A 25,559-nucleotide genomic window follows, 5' to 3' on the forward strand; every position below is an offset into this window, starting at 1 on the left:
TGTGCAAGTCTTGGATCTGAATACCAATTCAAGCACAAGAAGAAAAGTCTGTTTCCCTTTGAAAAACTGTGGTAACATTTAAAATGTAATTGCTTTTGGAAAATGACAACTAATTATCCGAAAGCAAAATGCACATTAAGCATTTAAATAATTAAATGCCAGTCAATATAATAAAAGTGTCGCTTTTCACTTTTTGCTTTCAGAAATCATTTTACTTAGTTTTAAAATTAATCTATCTACATATATTGGCACATGCATTTTGTGATTATGCTTGTTCACATAATATAAAGTCTTAATAAATCATATTATTTCTACCTACAGACTTCCTGCTTGTGTTCTTCAACTACAACTGCTGTTTTTAAAGGTACAGATATCGCAATTACTACAAGCTGTTTCAGCTTGCATTTGATTTTGTGTGCTTTCCCCGTTATCTTGCTGCATGCCAAGGGGATTTTCTATCCGCTGCTGATCACTAGAACAATTATTTCACTGTGTTATGAATCTGTAAATCAGACATCATTACACAGAGGAAGTGAACCATGTTAGCATTAGCATTGTGGAGTCTGAAAAAGCGGTCCACCATGGAGCTGTAAGAATTACTCATCTGAAGGATGTGTACTATTTTCCTGTCTAATCTGAAGCAGATTTTTTATGAAGCAAGATTAAATAATAATAATAATATATATATATAAAACTCACAACAGATGTTTTTAACCCTGAAGAAATGTAGGTTAAGTGCACAGTTAAGATTGCATTCAGCACTATCTTCCCTGGACACATCATTCCTAGTTCTTCACATCAGGTCCTTTAACGTCTCATCTCATTTGTGAGGCTAACTCCCACCTGCAACTACCCTCAGGATCCACCATTTAGCTCCCCCTTGCTCCCACTGATAAACATCGCCAAGGGAGGAGCTGCTCAAGCTTCGTTATCACCCCTTTATCATCTCTTTGGGGCAGAAAGGCTGTTTCTTCCACATGTATTTCTCTTTACATGCTAATTCCCTGTGATAGGAGGGCATGGGTATATCACACGACATCAGGAACTTAATTTCTTCCACTTATCAAGTTATCAATAAATCAATAAATAAATAAATAAAAATAAAGCATGGAAATATGGCAGTGCAAATAGTGAAATTGAGAAGGCTTTCCCTGAATGAGTGCAACAGTCTCCTTCACAACTCAGCACAAATGTCTATTTTAGAGAGTCCTAACTATTCTGTCAAATATGTGTTGGAATAAATGCATGTATGCCGTAGATTCACATATACAGCCTGCATATATTCAGGTACATATAGAGAGATTCATATTAAAAAAAAATTAAATAATGTCTACATATTTATTTGTGTCTTATAAGGATGTGTAGGCGAATGCATGTGCATACATAGTGCAAATTCTCTGTGAGGGTGCAGGCACAGGTGAGTGTGTACACATATATACAGGTACATTAGGACTGAATATCTCTGGAAAACAAAAACAAAAACAACACAGGACTATGGCTGCATTCTCACACATAAACTTTAGAGTTTGTGCACAGGTAACTACATCGGTCTTAATACAACCACATCGGAAATTGTTCTTGAACAGTGAACCAGGTTTAATAGTAATCAAAAGAAAGGTTTTTCCTTTGTTATATTAATGCAAAACTCTACTCAACAAAAATGATACAGATGTACCACCGCTACTTATGCTGCAACAGCATATTTTAACAGTTTGGGAGAATGAAATAAAATATACTGTATTTCAATACATTCAGAAAAACATCCCTGTTCTGAACACGTCCATTAATATATCTGTAAGCCATTCTGTTTAACCACTGGCCCTACTCACATGTAGCACTGTGAGCATGACTGCATTTCTTCCATAAATTGGCTATAACAGGGTAACAGTAACTACTGCAACTGTGGCTGGCAGATTATTTCCACTAGATAGTTAATGTTTGGTCCAAAGTCTTCCATTTCCTGTCTCTATTGAAATATATACTTTTTTTCTATTTAATAATTTACCCTCACCTGTTTTGTAACTTGAGCAAGATATTCCACTTTTTTCTTATTGTGATGGGAATAAAAATATTTTGCATTATAAGAAAGAGCAGAGATTTTCTGGGACAATAATTTAACATAAAGAAAAAAAAAATTAAAGTTCTAATTTGTCACCATGATAGTCCCTGATGAAAAGCAGGAATAGCATTATGGGAAAACAAGGCTTTGATGTGACTGAATTAAGTGCTTTCAGGAAATACTGGGCAGAGTTTGTGTAAAATTTACTAGGTGAGGAATGCACTGCACGCATTTGTAGCTATCCAGTATACTGCCTAACTTACACACATAAATTTAATCATGTTATAGAAAACCCATTACTCTTCTTACTCTTCAGTCCTCTTCAATGCCTCTTTGGTCATTTAAAAACCAAGGATTGTGAACCATTCCATCGTCATGTATATTCATATGATTGAACTTCTTTATTTGGCCTATAGCCCTAATATAATGAGGCTCCCATGAAATTCTAGTCCGTTTCATATGTTCACTCACAAGGTGACCTGCAGGCATCATCTCAATCATCTCCTTCAGGTGATCTACAAGACTTCATCGAAGCTCCCTCCTCTGCTCTCTGAGCACCCATGTTTAATTTCAATGGACAGCAGACAGCACAGCGAATCTCCTGGTCACATCTTGTGGTGTAGATGCGTATCAGAGGACCAGAGCTATAACCAGGTATGCATACAGTTTATAGGTCATGGATATAGAAACATGTCATAAAGCCAAAATTCAGAGTTGTCTTCAACTTTAATATTTCTTGATTTGTTTGAAAGCTTAAAAATACACCCTTTCTTCTTTGAAAGACAATTGTGATCAGGCAGATCGGTTATGTTGTTATGTTTTTGTTTCATTAACAGAAGATAAACAGCTATTCCAAGATGTTCACATAAGAAAATGTAATATTACCAAATGAAGACAACCTATTCTGATAAGTGTTTGTGCCTGCAATATGCAGCAAGGCAAGAGTCTCTTACAGGTAACACAAGAAAGGTAGAAGTATGACTACTCACAGCACAAGGTGGGTATTTTAGTAGCTGAATTCTGAGGTATTTGTCAAGCTCTTCTTGCAATACAATTTGAACAAGATGAAGAGCAGCTGGATAAACATCTCCTTGCCGCTTCTATCAAAGAAGAGACAGAGCTTGCCCCCATTTTAAATATCCACAAAGCTCGTCCTTATGAAGACTTCCCCTGTGCTTTGATGCTAGGTTGATACCACTGTGGTTATTGGAATCATTTACAAGGGAAGGGAACGTGCAAGAAACACTGTCATGTATTATTTCCACGTGAAAATGGGGAGATGGAGCAGACATTCAGCAGATGCTGTCACTGGCCTACCTGTTCCCCCTCACCTTCCTATATTCATTCCTGAGGTTCAGGATATGTAATAATGTTGTTTAGGAGATGAGCGAGCTCTGACTAGTTCATAGCAGTTTTTTTCAGTAAACCAATTTTAATTTTTAGTAGCACTAAGCAGAGCAATCATAAACAGAAGGAATGACTTTGTGATGACAGCGATGAATTTCTTGCAATTTCCTCTATCACAGTAAGAAAATGGGAAATATATCCAAATACCATTTCCTTTTACAGATTTATTATCACTAGATCATATTTTATTGTTATTCTATGAAGACTGTATTTAGATACTTGTGCTCATAGAAAACCTCCTCATTTTTGGCAATTTCCCTTTTTATAACTCTTTAATCCCAGCTAATTTCTGCCTCATTACTTTAATATAATTCCTCACTGATGAGAATCTTAAAAGGGGGGACACACTTTATGACATCAGTGCCTGTCCATGAAAAGAGAATGTAAAAATAAGTATGAAAGTAATTGAGTCCAACAGAAGAAGGACAGGTATTAGAGCCTCAGACCTTAGTTATTTAAAAAAGAACTATCCTCATTTGTTCCACAGAGGGACTAAAAGAACCAAAGGCATCTTATGTTAAGGAAAAAAAAGCTATAAAAGATCATATTATGAAATTGATTTCAATTTAATAGAACCACCAACTCCTCATAGGGATAAAAGATCAAGGCCTGGAACTTATATTAAAACTAACCTGATAAAAGAGACTCAATAGACTAACAACTAGCAACTAGATTGGCCATAGTTCTGGTTTCCAAGTTGAGAACATTTAAGTGCTATCACCGTCCTGAAATACATCCAAGGTAGGAAAATCAAAACCTCTGCACCCTAACAGCCAACCAGAAATTACTTTAGAACACCACTATCCTTCCTCATTCACAGTGTGCAATTAATCCTCTCCTCCTTTTTATATCCCTAGCCTCATCTCATATCAAGCATCCTTGGCACTAAAATGTCACTAGAAAGAACCAATGAACAGTCAAGTACCCATTTCTCAAGAGACCTCTTGCTTTACATATTTTTATATTCATGAAGCACAGCTGTCAAATTGAGCCTTCAATAGCTTAACAAGCACCCAGATCTTTTCTCCAGGTTCAACAGTGGCTTGCAGACAGTCTGCTTTCAATCCATTTGGGGGGCTGAACTCTTGCTTCTTCCCTAGAAGCAGTCTTGCAAAATTATCTCAACTGGATTTCAGTCAATGCCACCTACATTTTTCTCTCTGCCTCTAAAGGAATGGAATTACTTGAAGGCTTTGCCTTCATTCCTGAAAGTGATTTTGCAGTTTACCTCACAATGCATAAAAAAAAAAAATCATGGCTTCTACCTTCTCAGATAGTTGAGGAATGTCAAGGGATCATATAATAATGACATGGTCAACAGCTTCAGTACTACCACCTCACAACTAACACGGGACTTGTTAGAACATGAACCAAATAGAAATACGGTCAGGGCTAAAACCCTTTATGGACCAAGGGAAAAGGGGAAGAAGTAGGAAAGGAAGAAAGGGCAAGCTTGATAGTAGGTTTGTGGTAGCCATTCTCTTGGTGATGTGCCGCTAAGAACATAATCCCTAGCGAAGATAGGAAGTAAAGTGGGTGCTCAGAGTGGATTGACTCACCCAAAATACTGAGGCAGAGGAATTCTGCTGATTATAGACAGAAGGAAAAGCAATTCTAACAGGATCCCATTAGCAGCTGTTCAACAAATCTGTGCACATACAGTGAACCTGTGGATTATTTTTTTTTGGCACTGTTATCAAATATCAGAAGTCTGTAAGGAAGAAGACACGGGTCCCCTAGTGAGCACCTTCTTAAGATAATCACCACAGAGAAACTACTCCAGGTCTCATGATAAAGTATAATTGCTGAACTTTCACTAATAGTATGCCTTCCCAGGGCTCTGGAAGTTGAATGCCCCCACAGTTCAACAGCTGATCTCCAAGTAATAAAAAGAAAAACTGAAAAGTAGGAGTCAGATTAGTAATCAAGGTGGTAGCTTGCTACTACAAACTTAAATTCTTTATAACATTACACAGACCAAAAGTGACCAGCAGCTGAGCTGACCCCTGCCACCTAGAGCAAAAGAGACCTTCAAATCATACATCCTCTAATGCCATTTTCAGTATCATAACTGACCCGATGATATAGGAAATAGTGTGTGGGGGAGAGATGTCTTTCACTTGGAAATGCTGCTGCTAAAACAAAGCAGTGGAGGTTTCACAGTCTATATCAGGACATCACCGCTGTAGCATCTTGTTTCAGATGGCAGGACACCATCACCATCGTATCTTGTTTCAGGTGTTAGGATACCACTCCTCTAGTATCTCGTTTCACTTGTCATAAAATTTAACACTGCTACAGCAACAGAGAACATGCCAAGGAGGCTCTGCTGGGCTGAAGTGTATCCAAAATACCTAAACCTCTGGCATCTATAAAATCTGTCCAGAAATTCTATTACAAGCTTCCCAGCACTAGGCTGCTGGGATATGAAGAGTTATCTTCTCACTTGCTCCCTGACTCTTTGATTTAAACCCACTTCTGCATGTATCCTGATGAAGTCACGTACAACCCAATTACACAGTACTAGAGAATGTGTCGAATGTGTCCCCACTTAAGCACGTTGTTCCATTAGAGTGAAATAAAAAAAGGCTACAGACAAGCAGCACAGAAGGTAATTTATTGTTGAAGACCTAAACTTGCTTTCCCTTTTTTTTTTTTTAATACCTGTCCATTTTTCCAGGAGCTTAGTTATGTTTTATTTGACCACGTGAAAACTAGCAGTTAAATGTTGATCTGTAATAAATCTTAAAGAAATACATCAGGTGTTTTTTCTGAAGAAAAAACAAAACAAAAACATAAAAGCAAATTTCACCAATGAACCTGTTTTGACATAGGTATAGCAGGGAGCAAAAGTTGCCAAACAGAACAGGACTAGAACACAGCTACAGTTCCATACTGAAATAAGTTTACATTAGAGGTCTCAGAAAACTTCAATAGTATTATAGCAAAAGAAACTCATTGCGGTAGAAATTTTAACATATAAACACAGATTATTCTTTTTGACTGGTTCTTCAATAATTGCCATTTAGAATTAGCTCCTTGTTAGCTCCTGCCCAGCACTGAAGTCAGTCATGATTGAGGATGGACAGGCTGATCAGTTTCTAAGACGGTGAGGGACAGCTCCAAGTTCACTTCCAAGCTCAATTCTTCCCCCAGAAAGGTACCAGTATTCTCTCCTCACATAATTTTTTTTATTTTAAAACTTGGTTATTTTTAAGTTGGAGACCAATTACAACAGTATATAACTCAAGTGTACAGACAATGACAGATATAATGGCCGAAGACCTGACATCCACAACAACAACAAAAAAAGAAAATCAAACCCTTTTTTATTTTACTATATCTAAAAAGTATGAACATGTCTTGGGCTTAAAGAATGAAGATAGTTTTTGAGGCACAAGAACAAGGCGAACTTCTTAAAATCCCTAACTACAAGGATAAATATGCTCTTTTGAAAGCTACCAAGGCAACTGTACACACACTGCAAAGTATAATATTTGGTTCGCTGATTATTTCCATCTGATCAGCTCCTTACATCAAATCAGCCATCCCTTGTCAGGAGATACCCACAGAACCCAAAGTTCCATCACATCTCCATTGTTTGGTTCCAGCTGTACAGAAACCAAAGCTCTATTTGTAACCTTTCTCCAGAATGCTTTGACAGTTGGAAGCTTTATGAGAACATACAGAGGTGAATCCAAGCAGTTGAACACTGTAAGCATAACTTCACTGGAAAATGCAAGCATCAACATATTCCAGAAGAAATTCCCCAGTTTGTCCTCTCCTTAGTAGAAGTCCCCAGAGCGAAGGTGAGAAAATGAGAACCTGATAATGACCAGTGATTACTCATCTTTCTCATCTTAGAAAGATTATGTATTACAAGATAAATGCAAATAATAGATTTGAAAACAAAACAAATAATAATGAAATATAAAGTACAAACTGTAAAACAAAAAAAAAAAGTCATTTAGCTCCTCTTATACATCTAAATGACTAAATGACGAAGTTAACCATCAATCCTGGATAACGACTTGCTCTTTTTTTTTTTTTTAACCAGCAGAAATCATGTCCCATTTCTGGTGATTATCGATAAGAGTCCTGGTTAGAAGCAAAACAATTGCTTCTTCCATTTTTTTTATCTAAGGTTAAGAAAGGACTACACTCTCATAGAAATAAAATATTTTCATCTGATTTCATGTAGAGTTTTTTTTACAGTAGCAATTTGAATTAGGCAAGCTACTGATACTGTGATAGGAAGTTGATTTGATCTGTTCTTTATCAGCCTGCAGTGATTTACTGACATGGACATTTAACTCTTGCTTTCTTGTTTATTATTTCAATAAAATCTTGACAGTTGAGCCTGTTACCTCAGGGCAGATGTAATTTCACCAAGGAATTGGAGAGAAACACCTGACTCAGTTTCTTAAGCTTTCTTTTTCACCCCTTTGTCCTTAATAAGGACAACAGATCCACTTTACATAAAAACTACAGGCCTATACTACCTATAAGGTTAAAAAAAAAAAAAAAAAATCACCTTGATGAGGTGCCCATTCCAAATTCCTATTAATTACTGAAGGCTCATGTTTTGCACTGACTTTTTACACTGCTGTCTTCCACCCTTCAGATCCCCACATGAAGTCTGCCTTGCTGTGGAACAGGAAGAACATCACATGAGAGCGGAGGATCCTGTTAGCAAGCGTGCACTCCCACAGGGCTACATGCCGCAGCGCTCCCCTTGCTTGCAACCCTCTCTCTAAGCCCTTCCACTGTAGCCAGACTAGCAATCCAGAGCAGAAAGAAGGTCACTGCTACCCCCACAGCACATGTGAGCTAGACATCACGTTATGGAAACATCATGCAGGTTCCTTTTGAATAAATGCAGGAATTGACATCCTAGTCCATACAATTTCCATACAAAGCTGACATCTACCAACATTTAGCATTTTATTACTGAGATGTTTCATCCTTAGAGAAGATGAGAAACATACTTTATGACACTGCAGTGTGTTTGATATTTTCGGTTTTCTCTCTAGATCTGTATCTTGCAGGACCTCTGAAAGAAACATTTATCTTGAAAACTTACCTGCAGAGCAGGTGCTTCATGAGTGCAGACTGGACTTGGATCTTCCAGCAGGCCCTTTGTGAACACCATATGCAGATGAGATAAGGGTTCCCTGAAGAATAAGACAAGACATTTTAAGGGAATCATTATAATGCATCAACATGGAAATAAAACATTAGGTCATGTTTTCCATTTCCCCTTATGGTTTTGGTTAACTGGAATATTTGCCAAGTTAGCTAATGCAAGGAAAAACACACATTCATATATATGAAGGTTTGGAAGTTTCCACAGCACTCCTCAGCAAGCAAATATGAAATATGTGCACTTCTACCTAGAATACCTGTCCACATTCTGACAAATGTATACTTATACAGACCACGGTATGCTGCAGAAACCCATCAGGAGAGGAGGCAGGGGACAACAGCTATCTTCTAGCCGGGAGAATCTCAAAATGCTTTCTCATGGCATCAACTGTGGTTGATCTGTTTAGCAGAGCCATAGAGAAAGAAACTCTTCAATTCTCTTAAAAGCTCACTAAGCTCTTTTGGTGCAGAAAGAAGAAAACATATCCCCAGTAAGTCAACAGCTTTTACTGTGAGCCATGATTTGTCCGCTGACAGAAAACAACTCCTCACAGTGGACCTTCTTGGGAACACATGTGCCTAAAAGGTGGGGGAAACAGTGGGGGCCATCTAGGCCACAGCAGAATTAGACTTAGTCATCTAACCTTTCGACCTGCACAAGCCAGGACAGGCATCACAGTCTCACGCTTGCACTTGGTTTAGAATTTAGGCTAGAATTACAAGCACCCAGAATTGAGAATGTATTTCAGCTGTGGTGAGCAGCACTGCTGCTGTGTGAGCAAACTTGAACTGCTTACTGCTCAGAGAAAATGATTTCAAGGTCTTACTGCTTGTGAGACCCCACCTGGAGCACACTGTTCAGCTCTGGGGCACCCAGCACAAGAAGGACATGGGCTTATTAGAACAAGTCCAGAGAAGGGCTAAAAAGGTGACCAAGGGGCTGGAGCCCCTCTCCTACAAGGACAGGATTAGAGAGTTGAGGTTGTTCAGCCTGGGGGAAGAGAAGGCTGTGGGTAGACCTTACAGCAGCCTCTCAGTACCTAAACAGGGGTCTACAGGAAAGGTGGGGAGGAACTCCCCAGGGAGAGTAGTGATAGGACAAGGAGGAATAGCTTTAAACCAAAAGAGAGTAGGTTTAGGTTACACATCATGAAGAAGTTCTTTACTCAGAGGGCACTGAGGCATTGGAACAGGTTTCCCAGAAGCTGTGGATGCCTCATCACTCAAATTGTTCAAGGCCAGGCTGGATGAAGCTTTGAGGATCCTGGTCTGGTGGGAGGTGTTCCTGCCCATGGCAGGGGGGAGGGAGGAATTACATTCATCTTTTAGGTCTCTTCCAACCCAAACCATTCTGTGAATCTGCAACAATGGTAGCTCAGCATAAGGCAGCTAATAAGTTCACCAGTATTTTGAACTCTACATTGCTGCTGCTACAGTGCTATCCAGAGTCAGGTCTGAGAAACTCTCAGAACAGAATGTAAATATATCCTTCAGAATGCAACTTCAGTACAAGTCCGAGACTTATTTTCTGGATTAAAAGCAGTTCAGAGGCACAAAAGAGCATTGTAAATTACAAGTGTTCCAGTCAAAATAGCCATCTGTGGTCCTCAGTGGCATCTCCTGATGGTGCACACATCAAGATTCATACTTAGAGAACTCATCTACATTCAGATTTCACCATCTCTGGGTATTAATACTGTGCATTTTTTTGACCACCTTAAAAACATAAGACGTGCTTAGCAAATGATGCCAGGAGAACAAGAAAAATCACTCAACTTTTCAGAACACCTTAATCCCCCACTTCACCCCAGTTGTACCAGTACACTCATTTGCTTGTCACCAGTAACATGATCTTCCTGCATTAACCCTAAGCCCAAAAAGGAAAACATTTGCATGAACTTCTCCAGTATAAAAGTGATTAGAGATGGAATAAGTTGTTCTATTTATAAACTTTACTACCCATGGGAAACAGATTAAAGTGATGGATAGGATGTGACCTTCAATTTATTAATGATTTAGCACAGTCAACTGTGATTACTTGTACAGAGACAAGAACATTTGAATTCACACCAGAATCCCTGCTCACAGACTGCTTCCATTTTCCTCTGCAATACACATATCCTTACTTTAAACTAAACTGTAATTCATTCAAAGATATCAAACTTGGTATGTCAAAAATTGATTCAACTGAGCAGCTCAGTTTTAGAGCACTTGCATGTTTAAATGGCTGCAGCATCATATGGCTCAAAGCTTTTTACTTGTGATGTTTCAAGTTCTGTTGGACTTCTACTCTGCAAGCAAATTATGTAGAATATTACCAGAAAAGAAAGTGAACTTTATCAAACATGCAAATATATGTGAAGGACAGGGTAGAGCGTTTTGACTAATCACAGTGAAGAAAGTTATAACCATTTTTAAAAGCAGCTAGAAACAACTGACATTATTATTATTTTTTTAATTCAAAATTCACACCAAGTTCAGTCATTTGGGAAAATCATCTCAGTGTAATTGCCATACCAACACCATTTAGCATGCTCCTTTCTCTTTCTTCCTCTGATTGAAATATACGTCAAGTAATTACATACAATTAAATGTATTCTTTTCAATGCTCTTCCTTAGTTCCTTTTTTGATTTCACTACAATTACTGCAAGCTTTCTTTTACTAATCAACTTGTACTTTTCAAATAACTCTGCATGCATTTCACACATCAAGGGGAACAATACAAAATTTTGTTGCCCTTGCAGAATGGTCACCTTGGTCGTCAATCTTTACATTGGAAGCAAATCAACTAAAAAGCTACTTAGATACTAATCTTTCAACTGTTTTGTTTATTTTAAACAGAATTTGAAGAAGACCCTTTCAAGAAATAGGATATTTGTAATCTTCCCTGACAGAAGGTTATTGCACATTGGAAATTTGTCCTGCCTGACAAGGGTCTTGTAATGGGGTCCACACAGTAGAAAGAATGAAATAGTCAAACTGCAGCGCAAAATGGATTTTCTTCCTTTTCCTGCAGGTTAGCATTTAAATGAAACACTACTGTGTGCAGTTCTGGGCACCACAGTATAAAAAGGACATGAAACTGTTGGAGAGTGTCCAGAGGAGGGCTACGAAGATGGTGAAAGGCCTGGAGGGGAAGACGTACGAGGAACGGCTGAGGGCACTGGGCCTGTTCAGCCTGGAGAAGAGGAGGCTGAGGGGAGACCTCATCGCAGTCTACAACTTCCTCGTAAGGGGGTGTCGAGAGGCAGGAGACCTTTTCTCCATTAACACCAGTGACAAGACCCGCGGGAACGGGGTTAAGCTGAGGCAGGGGAAATTTAGGCTTGACATCAGGAGGGGGTTCTTCACAGAGAGGGTGGTTGCACACTGGAACAGGCTCCCCAGGGAAGTGGTCACTGCACCGAGCCTGTCTGAATTTAAGAAGAGATTGGACTGTGCACTTAGTCACATGGTCTGAACTTTTGGGTAGACCTGTGCGGTGTCAAGAGTTGGACTTGATGATCCTTAAGGGTCCCTTCCAACTCAGGATATTCTATGATTCACAAGCTACAGTACGGTAAAACAGCTCATTCACTTGAGACACGAGCATAAAAAACACACAGCATTCTCCAGAACAACACACTCCATCTCTGCTACACTGAATTAAGTCTTGCAGTAAAGATTACCTTTTGCTATGTTCTTAAGCCTGAGTATGTCCTAAGGTCTAGTAATACCACAATGAAAACAACAATAAATGCTCATAAGTCGACATAAATACAGGATCTCCCTCCATTATCAAATCATAAGTGTGGACATCTTCCTAGTCCCCTACATTCTAGGAACACAAATCCTTTCCAGCCATCATTACGTGTTGTGTTACTGTCATCTCTCTATTGCCAAGACACTCAAAGTATGCTACAGCCTCAACTATGACAGTTACAAGTCCCACTCCTATTTTTCAGAGGTTGCCTGTCCAAATTCTAGTAAAACATAATAGTAGCTGCTGCTACTGCCGCCTAAAACGCATAGAAATTAGTGTAACTGCTAACAAACCTTTTTTTTTTTTTTTTTTGGCTTCTTTCAAGATTAGCACAATTGTTTCCACTCCTTTCAGCAAGCAGATTGCCACAAAAAAAAAAAAACAAATAAAAAATAAAATAAAATAAAATAAACAAGAACCTATAGAAAGCAGGAGAACATCCACTTCTCTTGACATATCCATATTCTAGGCACATAATGTCACCATCTGATTTTCTTAAGTGTACTCCAGCAGCATAAAACCATTCAGGCCTTCATTTCTTCTTAAAGCTTAACAAACTGTCCAAAAACACCAATATACCTTAAGCTGGACCAGTTCTCTCTAAAAAAAAAAAACACCACTAAAAATAACTAATGAACAAAGTAAGGCTAATGGAGCTTGCTTCTATATATAGCATGTTGATGAGCTCCACCCAAAATGCTGCCTCCAATAGTTGTATCATGGTGATGGAAGATCTGCTTGACTGACTGGTGAAATGAAAGGGAAGGCTAGTAACAGAGGCTGTAATTAGAGAGAAGAAAGTATTAGAATCAGCTGGAAGCCCTGATAGGTGGTAGCTCCCCACCTGAGCTCATGCTCCTAAGGAACCTGTTACTCATTTTGTTCTAAATCTTATTATTTCACTGTTCTGAGAAGAGTTATTTTCAGATCAGAAACAGCCACGGGTGCTGCATTGTAGAAAACCAGATGCTGTTATCTACAGGTGTTTTTGATTGTATTGTAATTTTGAACACACAATAAAAATAAATAAAAATTAAAAATATTAATAAATAATAAAAAAAAAAAAGCACAGGGAGAGCAGCTGTGGCATGGTTCTGTGTTCAGGCTTGGGTCACTGTGAATGACTTAGGGAAGCCACCGAAGTATTGCAACCAGTCATAACTTGTCTCTTGAAACAAAGGTGAGCTGTTCCTCCATTCCCAGGCTCATATAACCCAGAAAACTGCCCATTCCATTCCTATCACAGGATGGTCCTTTCTTGGAGTCAGTCCAGTAATGACCGTATCAGAATCAGAAATAAGACACTATTAAAATAAGTATCAATTAAAGGAATAGTATTGCTTTATATAATGTACTGGCAACTTAATTTAGCTGTATCTTCTAATGCACATAGACATATTAGCAGCATGTAGGTCATTTTTGGCCATTTTTTTTCTCTGGAAATAATTAAAGGGTTATGTGAGAGCTTAAAGTTAGCTAGAGCTTAGAAAACTATATCTTCAGCAGCTGAGATAATATTTAGATCATACAGATGACAGAAAATAAGTAAAATGGATGATGATAATATGTTCTTTTCTTTTTTTTTTTCCCTGCACTTCCCTGAATGTTTTTAGGTTTTAATTTTAATTTGGTGAGGGCACAGTCTTGGAGACGAAAGACAACAGCTGATCTTAATAGCCTGATTTTTCAAAAACTGGAAAATTAGAAAGAGATCTGTCATCAAAAATATCTAATAATATTATTATTTATTTCTGTCTTTTGGGAAATGGACTCCTATATCTGCTGTGTGATTTCCTGACACAGCTGTTTTCTATGCTGTAATACTTTCCGCCCTCCCTCCCCCAAGACATGCTCTGGCACCTCTGAGAGTCTGTGTCACCTGCTGCTGTTAATATATAATGCTTTCAACAGTATCTTCATACTTTGCCCTCTGCGAAACTACAGAATGTATGATTATCATTCAATTTTTCTACTTAAAGGAAGTTACTCACTGATTTCACTATATTTTGCCATTAATCTCTGAATACAATATTTCATGAGCATTCTTTGATCAGATATGTATAAAAATAAAATTCACAGAAAAAAATGATACATGATGAAGTTTGGATACCCCTTGAAATTATAGTTTAAATTAGCTAATATGTATGAACTTGCATGAAACTCTGAGAAGCAGCTTCTAATAAGTAGTCTTTAGTTCTCATTAACTCAGCCCATGAGTTTGCCATGCATAAAGATAAAGACAAACTACCTTTCTATGCAGGAAATGCTGTGGGTGCACAGAAAGCCCTTAGAGGACATTTAGGGCTATATTTTGGTTCCCAAAGTGTTTTCACCTCAAGTCCAACTAATTTATAGGGGCCCAGCCTCTCACTGTTGCCTCCAATTCTTCTCAGCTGATCTCTCAGAAAAGGTTTAACTCAGAACAAGTGCTTTCACCTTGTATTTTCATTTGAAAATTTATGCTTCTATTCTGCATCTGAAGAAGTCATCAGTAATACTAATGGGCATAGGAAAATACATTCTTTTTCCCCATGAACCTATGATATTGTTAAACAAGTTCATGAGGAAAAGTTTCTTTTGCCTTTCAGACATTAGGCATTGGCCAGCGTTCAAGGAAGCACATCCATCCAGATGAACAGTCTTGTTCCTGTACTAGGCAGCCAAATTCATCCCTGGAGTAATACCAATTAATATTTATAAGGGATATATGGCAGACATGAATTTACCCCATCAGAAGAGGCAAAATTGGTGTATCATATATTCTGGCAGGACATACTAGTAGGTTATGTTCTGCAGAAAACAGTTATATGTAGACCTGAGATACATAGGTTTTATTTTTAACATACATTTTAAAAATTAATTTTGGCAGCCACAGCTCCATTAAGTATAAATCTCCTCAAAACAAAATTCCCAAAGTACATTCAGCTTCTTTCCTCAACTCGTTTCAGACAGAATATGGATGGATGCATGCCAAAAATATCTTTACATATGATTTAGAAAGAAAGCATTGAGCCTGTCTGCCTTACTTCAGAAGTATAGATTAGACCATGCATCCACCATCAATAACTGTGCAGAAGCATATGCTGAAGACTGAATCTCTGCCACTAAGGGCTGGATTCTTTATGGACTTGTGATGATTCATGGTTACCCTCTGGAGAATAATAAACACTGGGAAATCCATATGCTAGAGTTCACTGTCTCCCATGTGGGGGGAAATGATCATCCTGAGAAAAGGAAATTGCGGTGAAGGAACGTGCCATGAAATTGCAATGTAATGTCATAGGACTTGCATCAAGGGAGTATTCCAGCTTCTGTAACTTAGACCATCCCTGAAATTGTGCTAAATTACCATCTGGATTTACTGTCTGGTTGACTTTTCTTGAGAAGGATTATTAAACTTTATTATTTGGGCTGTAAGGATACTTGGTCATGACCTTAATGGCATAAACTGAGTTTTCATACTTATTGGGTATGACAGCAGGAAAATTTCCACTTTCTTTGTCTTGCAATGGTGTAAATTAATTTCAAAAACTGGACATTGAAATGACATGCCCCAAAGACAAAGAATTCGCATTGTACTTCATAAACTATGATGCAGTGAGACAGAGTGAATTTCTGCATCAAGCTGACAGTCACCTGCAATATCTTGGAGTCACATGGACAGAATTTTCTGTTATGTTTGCAGTCTGGAAAATATCAATAAAAAAGGAGAGCTTAGGTAAATATCACTCAGAAGCCAGCTAGCACTAAATAGGACTCCCATAAATACCCTTAGGATTTCAATGGAAATTCTGAGCCTGTCTCCAGCAGGAAGGCGTCCGCTTGTTTGATTTGAGAGTCCGTATATGAGATTCTCAGACACTAAAATTAGAAAGCTTTGAAAGTGACAAGTAGCATATTATGCTTGGTTCAGTTACCTGGCTTTCATTATTGCTGACTACTGGACCAGAAAATATTATACATTAAGCATCTGCATTATTGAAATATCAAAAAAAAAAAAAAAAAAAAAGAGGGATAATAGATATATTTTACTATAAAATGCTATAAAAACCATGACACCTAGATATTTTAAGCAGATATATATCTCATTTTTGGTTGTAATAAAGGACTTCTGAGTTGGTGGTGTTGAACACCTGCAACATATTGTTGGAACAAGTCCTTTCGAGCCATATTCCCGGGCACCTCGAGGAGAAGAAGGTGCTCAGGAACAGTCAGCATGGGCTTGCCGAGGGTAAATGCCTGACCAACTTGATTGCCCTCAATGATAAAATGCCTAGATTTGTGGACAGGGGGAAAGCTGTAGCTGTTTTTTACCTTGACTTTAGCAAGAGTTTCAACGCTGTCTGCCGCTGTGTTTTTGTACTCCAGTTAGGACATTATGGTCTGGATAGGTGGACAGCTAGGTAACTAAAAATACTGGCTGGCTGGCTGGGTTCAGCAGGAAGCAGTTAATGGCCATTTTCTACCTGGATGTGGTAGACCACCAGGCAGGGGTCTACAGTGTGCCAAAGTATTACCTCAGGAGACTGCAATGGGATCTGTCCTGTTTAACACCTCTGTCAATGTTCACTCATTTCTTCCAGTGACTAGAAAGAGGTGGAGGAAGGAGCTCAGCAAGTTTACAGATGACTATAAATGGGGCCCAAATAATGCTCTCAATGCCAGGGAAGGCAGGATGGTCATTCAGAAGGACCTAGCCATCCTGGAGAAGTGGACGCACAGGAACATCATGAAATTCAGCAAAGATAAATGAAAAGTCCTGCAAACAAATAACCCCTTGCAACAACAGCGTAGTTTAGAATATCCAGTTTTAGGACTCCCAGTTGATGACAGACATCAAGAAACTAAAGCAAATTTAGCAGAGGGCCAACAATATGCTCAGGAGGCTGGAGCACTGGCTCTGTGAGGAGAAAGAGAAACACGGCTTGTTCAGTCTGGAGGGAAGACAACTTCCGAGGGATTGAACACCAGCTTTCCAATACCTGTAAAGAGATCTTCAAGAAGACGGAGCCAGGCTATTTGCAGTGTTTCATGGCAGTAAGATGAAAGGAAACATATCTCTGATGATATTAATTCTAGAATACACGCTTCTGTGAGAAGCAAAAGGAATTAATCACATTTCCTCAGGTTTTATTGAAGAGATAGGAAACCTTTGCATGACTTCATAATCTGTCAGGCATTTCAAAATGCTGTATCAAGGATTTGTTTTTTCCTTGTCCCCTAATCTCCACTATGTAAAGTCTGTCCATAGGTGAAGATACAATCCACAATTCTTGCACATATCTCACAGTGGAATAAACTATGAATTTTTAGCAAAGTAATTGCTCTTCACAGTCATGTCATATTTCCTCAGTACAATATTTGGAAAAACGTGTTTTAGGAATCATTCATTGGCATGGTTTCTCAGCAGAGGTTTACCTAGATGGTCTGATTTCTTATAACTGTTTGTGTCTGGGGAGGAAATAAACTCTGAGGTTTCCAGGATTAGCATGCAAATTATTATTTTTAGTTTCAGGTCCTTGCTTGTTCATGATACACTATGTTTTCCAACTGTAAAGGGGCATTTCCTTTGCTAACCATCAGCCTGAAAGAGTTAAAATGCGAACTGTAACCTGTGAGAAGAAAGAAGAACCATTTTAAAGCTCAGAGGCTCCATGACCCTTTCTCTCACACCTTGAGTTTGGCAGGTTTACTTTTGGTTTGCTTGTTAAACCAGGGTCATGTCCACTAAGTCCAGAGAATCGCTTATCTGAGATCAAGTCACAACACAGTGGAATCAGAACTAGCAGAAGGAAAACACAAGTAGAGACTTTTCATCTTATGAATTTAAACAACAGCTACATGATAGCAATAGGAGAGGCCAAGGAAGAGCAAATCTAGTGTTTTTTACCTACCTGCTACAACTGCAAACAGCTAGACCAATTGGGTGAAGCAAATGTAAAGGACTGTAGCATACACCATTTCTCTTACATTTCAAAAGCCTGTAATAAAAGAGGATTTTTTGACCAGATGTCTAAAATCCTCTCTTTGCAGGCAGGAAGCACAAATGGTGCTTAAGTGGAACAGCACATGCAAATACTCTATAGAGGAGAGGATTTTATAAAAGATACTTATCTCTTAAACAGATGTCCAAAACTCTTCTCTGGATAATTTTATTTTTATTTTTTGTATAATACTGTTTTTTTTATTTTCCATATGCATATTATGTCATAATTGGTAGCTACTCCATAATTAATATATGTAGGCCCATAATTATAAGGTTGCATTGTTGCAGTGCCAGAAACTTGAACCAAGATGGGGAAAAAAAAGTCACAGACTGTTACAACGCAAAAGACCTACCTTATGGAATCTTTGGCTTAAAAAAAAAAAAAAAAAAAAAATTCAATCTTCATAAAAGACAATGAGTTTTGAGTCGTGACTTTTGGATGCTTATTAAAAGTGAGGCTGTTCTACACTTGATTAGATTCTTACTGCTAGTGTTGCCTCAACTGCACTAGTAAATAAAAATGGACCAGGATCTACCTGGCAATGTATGGATCTTGTGTGTAGAGTTAAATTTTCTTTCTTTCCAAAACAGAGAGGTTGTGGTCAAATTACCTATTCCTGTTAGTCCCTAGCTCATGCTAATCCTCAAACTGAGACTGGGAATTGTCTGGGAGTTTTCTTATTGTCAGGAGACAAGACCATGCCAAGAACTGTACTTATAACTAGCAACAGCAGGAAATGATCCAACACCATGGATATGCACTATTTACTTTACCACTAAGAAGCAACTGAAATGCATAAAGGGGAAATAATGAAAGGAATATACATCATTTTCTGAATCTTGCTTGAGAAAAAAATATACATATAAATCTTGTAGCCTACGTAATCAGGCCAGGCCTGTGAATGTCTCACTGAATCAGTGGGTTTGGGCAGAAGGGGTCAAAGATCATAATGTCTTATTTGGATTGAACCATGTTGGTATAAAGATAATGCTCTGAAAAATGTTATTCTTAATCTGCTCTGATAATGCAAAGAAAACAATTGAAATCAGTATGAATGTGGAGCTTTCCTATGTGGATAACCATCCTTTTAGAGAAAATAGTATCTTGTTTGTTCCTGTCCTACTATTCTGTTTTTCAGTTTTGTCTTCTCTCCTGCTAATATGCTTGTCTCTTATCTGTTATCAATGGATACTCTGAAACCTGGTTCTCCTTTAATTGATTTTTATCACAACTGCTTAACAAACTTTCCACAGTGCCAAACATACTATGTTATAAATAACCAGCTGAGAAACACAAAATATGTTTATAGAGTGTCAGACAGCATCTTCTTTAAGCTATAAATATAAACTACGTTAAAAAATTTCTAAGCAACCATTTTGTCACCTACATGAAAATAGCAGCAGAAATTGACCCCTGTGGGACTTCACAAAATCTAGAAAATTCTGCATTTTCAGTCAAGCCATTGTATATCATGCAACATAGAAGCTGTGCACAAGGTACCTCTAGGGAGCTATTAGCTCACACACTCTGAGCTGCTCACACACTCTGAGCTGCTTTGTCTAAAAATTATTCTTATACATGCCTGAAGAATTCATGCCCATTGAGTAAGCTGATGCATGTTGAACATCTCAAATGGTAAAATTCTTATGCCTTCACGCTGAAAAAAACTCTTAAATGTATTCTATCTTAAACATCTTTTAGTCGGATGCATTGCTGCCCCAAAATTTCACCATAGGTCTTTCAGCTTTACACTGTTAGAAGTGAAAAAGGGGATTTATCTGGCTCTGTGGACTACATTTTCTGCTACAGTCAATGAAATATGGAACAGCAAATGTTGCTCAAAACTTTTGGAGTTTTTCAGAATGTAATTCATTGTCTTACCGACAGTGTCTTTGCATTGTCACATACGCATTGTTACAGAACCAAACGCTAAATTGGAGGAATATTTTACATAGAAAAGAAAATAGAAATATAGAAAAGAACATAGAGAAGTGTTCTACTACAAGGTGCAAACCAGCTGCAGACACATTAAAAATAAATAAATAAATAAATTATGTTTGGTTTATTATCTACTAATTGGAGTCCAGCCCTGCTGCTTCCTCTATTTCCTTTTCCCTACAGTACCTGGGGCTTGGATCAACTGACTCCTCCAAACCCAGGTGGACTTTATCAAATCTCTTACTATAATCTGTCAGGCACTTCTAATCATATTAGTGATTTCCCATCATATAACATCAGTAATTATATTATTAGACTTGTTTTTTTCTCCCCCGATCTGATATAAAATTACCTCTGCATATTAATGGCTTTTCTATCATGAGACTTTAATGAAGCAGAATATCAATGAGATGTGATGGAGTGGAAAACTGTTAGTGATATAAAAGATGTTCACATTTCAGAATAAGCATGTCATTCTGCATTATTAGATTTTTTTCTCTCTCTCTTTTTTTTTTTTTTTTTTTTTTTTTTTTTAATGAGCAGAGGTCTCTCTTGCGTTTTTCTTCTCTCATTTCCCTTGATGTGGGACAACTGTAAAACTTTATTTACAGTTCTTATGGAGAATGATCAAGTGGCTCTAATTCTCTGTATGTTGAACAGCACTGCAAATCATGAAGGCATTCACTTGCTAAGAAGAAATTACAGTGCTATTGTCTCATCCTCAGCATCATTTGTTACTTTAAAAAACATAAGAAAGTACGTCAAACTGTGGCAGAGATTGTAGTTTTATCAAAAATAAACTTATTAAAGTAGACAGATTTTTTATTAACAAGTCAGAAACCGAATGATTAAACAGCTTTCTCTCTGTCTGAATACCAAACAGAAATCAATGTATATTATACAGCAGTGGCAGCTGAGATTGCAGAAGATCCAAGGACGGCATAAAGACTGTAATTTACTGAAAATATTTCACCAGGGCAACAGCCATAAGATGAAGTCTAGTTTTGCCCATGGAATGCATTCTCTTGCTCTTTTCAATATGAATTTAGAAAACTTACTTGCATAAGCCATAAAAAGGTGGTATTTTTGTTACAAATCCATAACTGTCAAGCTAAAAAGAATTGTTTCTACACCCTAAGCCGTTGCTCTAGAAAGCCTTATGGAACATTATGTATTGCTGCTCAATGGCAGATAATGTCAACAACTTTATTACTGCCAGTTGTGACAATTCCCAAACAACACAATAGAAAATATAACTGCAGAACGCTGTTTCTATAATTTCCCTGCAACATTCATGAGAAAACATCAAAAAAGCCTATGAACACCCAGTTTTCACAGTGATTCACTCACTGCATATCAGCTTCATGTGGAACTTCATGGATTAAGCATACAGAGAATTTCAGTCTACCTGTTCAAATGATTATAGCATGATTTCCATGTCACATCACTATCAAAGGACCTATACCATACAGTAGCATACATGAAAGTTCAAGTACTTCAATAAATATGCATCAGTTTTGGTTTACTATAGGCGTCTATGTGGCAGATATGCAAAATGGCACACAGAAATGGCAAACTACTTTTCCTGAAACAAAAATGTGAGATTTTTACATAGTTTCACATTATGCCTGTTTTTCTTTTTCACTTGGTAGATTTAACCTGGTAGAACTGGAAAAAATAAAAAAATAATAAAAAAAAACAATTAAGAATGTGGGGCACAGTGGCTGATAGTAAACAAGTAAATAACAAAATGTTGAAGATGTACCAAAGAAGTTAAAAGACTATGGAAATTCACTAATCACCATGAAAGGAAAACAAAACAAAACAACAACAACAAACAAACAAACAAAAAGGAAAAAACACACACAACCTTTTTTTTTTTTTTTCTCAAAGAATTAGTAGAAATAATTGATTCTGTTACTTCAACTTCAGCAACATATTTGGAAATGATTTATCACTAATTTTCAGCATATTACCTAACCAACATAAAACAACAGCACATGGAGAAGTCTGTGGTTTTGTAAGTGGCTTGGTGAAAATATTCATGTACATCACACAAGTAAATACAACTTCCCCTAGCCACTACCCACATATGCAAGCCTAAAAAAAGTAACTGTAAAAATGCCCTGGATAAAATAATGATACTGTAATCGTATACTGTACAATCAGTCTGGAAATATTAAGGCTATAGACAAATGCCATCTGATTTATAATACATAAGATTGTATTGACTACAGTGGCAAATACTTATCATAAGCCAATGCAGCATATAGGTGATGCAAAACAGATCACATGCTTGCTAGGACTAAACGATAGATTTTATTGAAGTAACACAAATCCAGAGAGTAGACAAGCATCAAGAAAATGCAGTTAAGCTGCAATTATTCACAGTCCGCAAAGATGCATAGTTTACTATATACGTTCCTCTCTTTTTCTTAACTCTTCTACAGCAATTTATTCACCATCTGAAGCCAGGTGAACAATTCCAGGCTCTGTCTCACCAGTTTAAAGAAACAGGAGAGGAACTATTCTCTGGCTCTGGGTTCACCTGTTCACATCCAGGAGCTGAAGTGCCCTACTTCCCGAACAGCATGACCACATCTAACCTGCACAGTGTGAATAGGCTTCAGTCTGTGCTGGGCATTTCTGGGGAGAGTCCTACTTGGTATAAGCCACCTCTGCTAGGCAAAACACAAATGGTTTAATGGTATGGATGATATGGGGCCGGTTCCCTCGCCCTCCAGTAGCTGTGTGGGAGACACCACAAAGCTCCGTCTGTTGCAAGTCAGTATCAGTCTATAACACACATTAAAAGTGGTTGGAATGGGAAAAGTAAATGTGGTTTTAAACAAAAAGTGTATTTTTGTCAGCAGGTAGACTTTACAGTTTTCCCTTGCGTCTAGGATATAGCTGACTGTTTTTCTCAAAAGTTTAGTAGTGTTCTCATTGTGTATCAGAGTTTATGCTACCCTAAATTACAGCTCAGGTAAAATATCATTTCATCATTGGACATATGAGATGTTGCTGTGTCATGGCAGCACACAGTAATTCCCATTGGTTGTCATGGAAATTATATGCATATCTTGCAGTGGGAGAAAAGGGTTTTGAAATGTCAAATGGTAACAGAATTATTCGTAACTTAGGATATCCTCTCTAATTTTCAAAAGCTATCAGAATTTATTACTGTCAATACTCAAACAATTTTAAAATGCTAGTCCCCTTCAGGTAAATTATTGTCCTATTTTCTCTAATGCTCCTTTAGTTTCCAAGCACCTCATTCTATTAATGTTCAGGTAATAAAATATTGTTTCTGTATTTTTAATAGTTATATCTATTTTACACAGAGACTATGTCTACAACTTGGAGATGTTAATAATCATGAAAAAGTCTGCTACATTTCTAATGAGAGTTTCAAATGAAAATGGGGAGCCTTGTAAAAATGGGAATACCTGGTGATAATTGGTTGTTTTGTTTTTCATTATATACACTACCTTTACTTTATGAAATATGGGAAAAGCAGTAGAGGAAAGACCAGATGTCTGAGCCATTTCTTGAAAAATATGTTTGAGGAGGATCTCATGATTTTATTTGATATTTGACTAGACAGGACTGTTACCATCTAGAATTTCTCCTAAGGCAGCACAGATGATGACTCACAGAGACATCAATCACTGTACTAGATATGTAAGAAGAAGCCCTAAACATTCACAGAATTATCTGAAGTTTCTAAAAAAAGTTTTTGGCAATGCTATAAATATACTTATACTGTTGTAATATTATTTTAGGATTAGGAATCGCGTAGAATTCATTCTCTTAAATATTGTCAGAGAACTCTCTTTGCAGCATAAAATACCTGTTTAGACCAAACATTTGCACTATCCAGAACACCACTTCAATTTTATAATATATACGCGTAAGTATATAAGTGTCAACAACTGCAAATAAGATGAAATGTATACTGGGACACACCAGAGTGGCTTTATTAATATAATTATAATTACAATAATTACAATAATTACAATAATAATTATTGGACCCTAAACATTCCAGGTAAAATTAAAATCCCCTAAATATGTTTGCCAAGCAAGTAAAAGTGAAAGAGAAAAGATAGGTAGAATGTCTCTGTAGGAAAACAGAGACAAAAGAAAAAAAAAAAAAAAAGACCAAACCAACCAACCAAAAAAAACCCCACCCAACCAACATATCAGCAACACACTCACAGTTTAGATATGAATCAACATCATAAAAAGAAAATAACCAAAAAATAAATGATACCCAACTGTTATGATACCCACAGTTATGCTCAGCATCACATAAATCTGATCCTTACTAACATAGTCCAAAAATCTGCAGGATTGATGCTATTAGGCAACAAGACTGGTGAGATTCATGCAATAGCTTATACAATAAAGCCATTATTAGCTCTTACTCAGGATGCCTAGAATTAAGAAAATTCTCAAAAACTAAGTTTTCAATGGGAGCTGTATGATTTCAGAATTTGGAGAGTGTAATGATTGTGCCTGGCTTAGGGAGCCTGTGTAGTAATTTGTAAAATTTGAGAGGGCAAGACTGCAAGCATGGAAGGCGCAACTAAGCCAAATAACATTTTTAACAACTCAAAAAGAATTTACTTTAGAGTCTGGAACATTCCAGCATTCTATCCCAATACATGAAAAACACTACTAACCTGGAGAACACTAACACCATGAAAATATATACAGCTAAGAGGACTAAATTATAAAGGGGAACTGAGAGAAGTTAGTGTAGAAAACATGGCTAAGTGGTGACTGAAGGACGTAAAAAGTGATAAGAAACGATTAGAGCAGACACCAATCTATAAAATCCTGAGGTAGTAAAGAAAAAAAGAATAGTTGAAAGCTGAACAACAAAAAAAAAGTTCAAAATGGGGTCTGTTACTCATGGGCTTCGGTACCTTGTCTTACATTGATACTGTGGTCTTTGAAGGACCAAGCCTCTGTTGTATGTTGACGGGTAGAGTGTGTTGCTGACACATTTTGGTTGTTGTTGTTTTCTTTTTTGTTGTTTGTTTTTGTTTTGTTTTGCTTTTCTGAAGGGGAGGGGTTGCCTATATGAACTCCATGGAACAGGGAACAAAATCTTTTTGTACTCTTTTCTCCAAATAAAGCAACATGAAATGGGGCTCTGACACTTAATTTGTGTGACTTGTCTGCAGCAGTGTTAGTGGGATGGCAACACAAGCCGTATCTATTCGGAAACGGAAGTGCAAACTTGAGCCCGCACTGCTAGCTAACTAGCAAT

General features: G+C 37.5%; 1 long non-coding RNA gene across 1 annotated transcript in view; it reads right to left on the minus strand.

Annotated features, from left to right (window-relative positions):
- Positions 1–25,559, minus strand: part of LOC101790603 (uncharacterized) — a 388,896-nt gene that overhangs the window by 79,448 nt on the left and 283,889 nt on the right. The window contains exon 10 of the long non-coding RNA XR_011809805.1: positions 8,550–8,640. This is a non-coding gene — a long non-coding RNA (uncharacterized lncRNA). The remainder of the gene's footprint in view (positions 1–8,549; positions 8,641–25,559) is intronic.

This window comes from Anas platyrhynchos, chromosome 5 (assembly GCF_047663525.1).
Source record: "Anas platyrhynchos isolate ZD024472 breed Pekin duck chromosome 5, IASCAAS_PekinDuck_T2T, whole genome shotgun sequence".
NCBI classification, from domain to species: domain Eukaryota; kingdom Metazoa; phylum Chordata; class Aves; order Anseriformes; family Anatidae; genus Anas; species Anas platyrhynchos.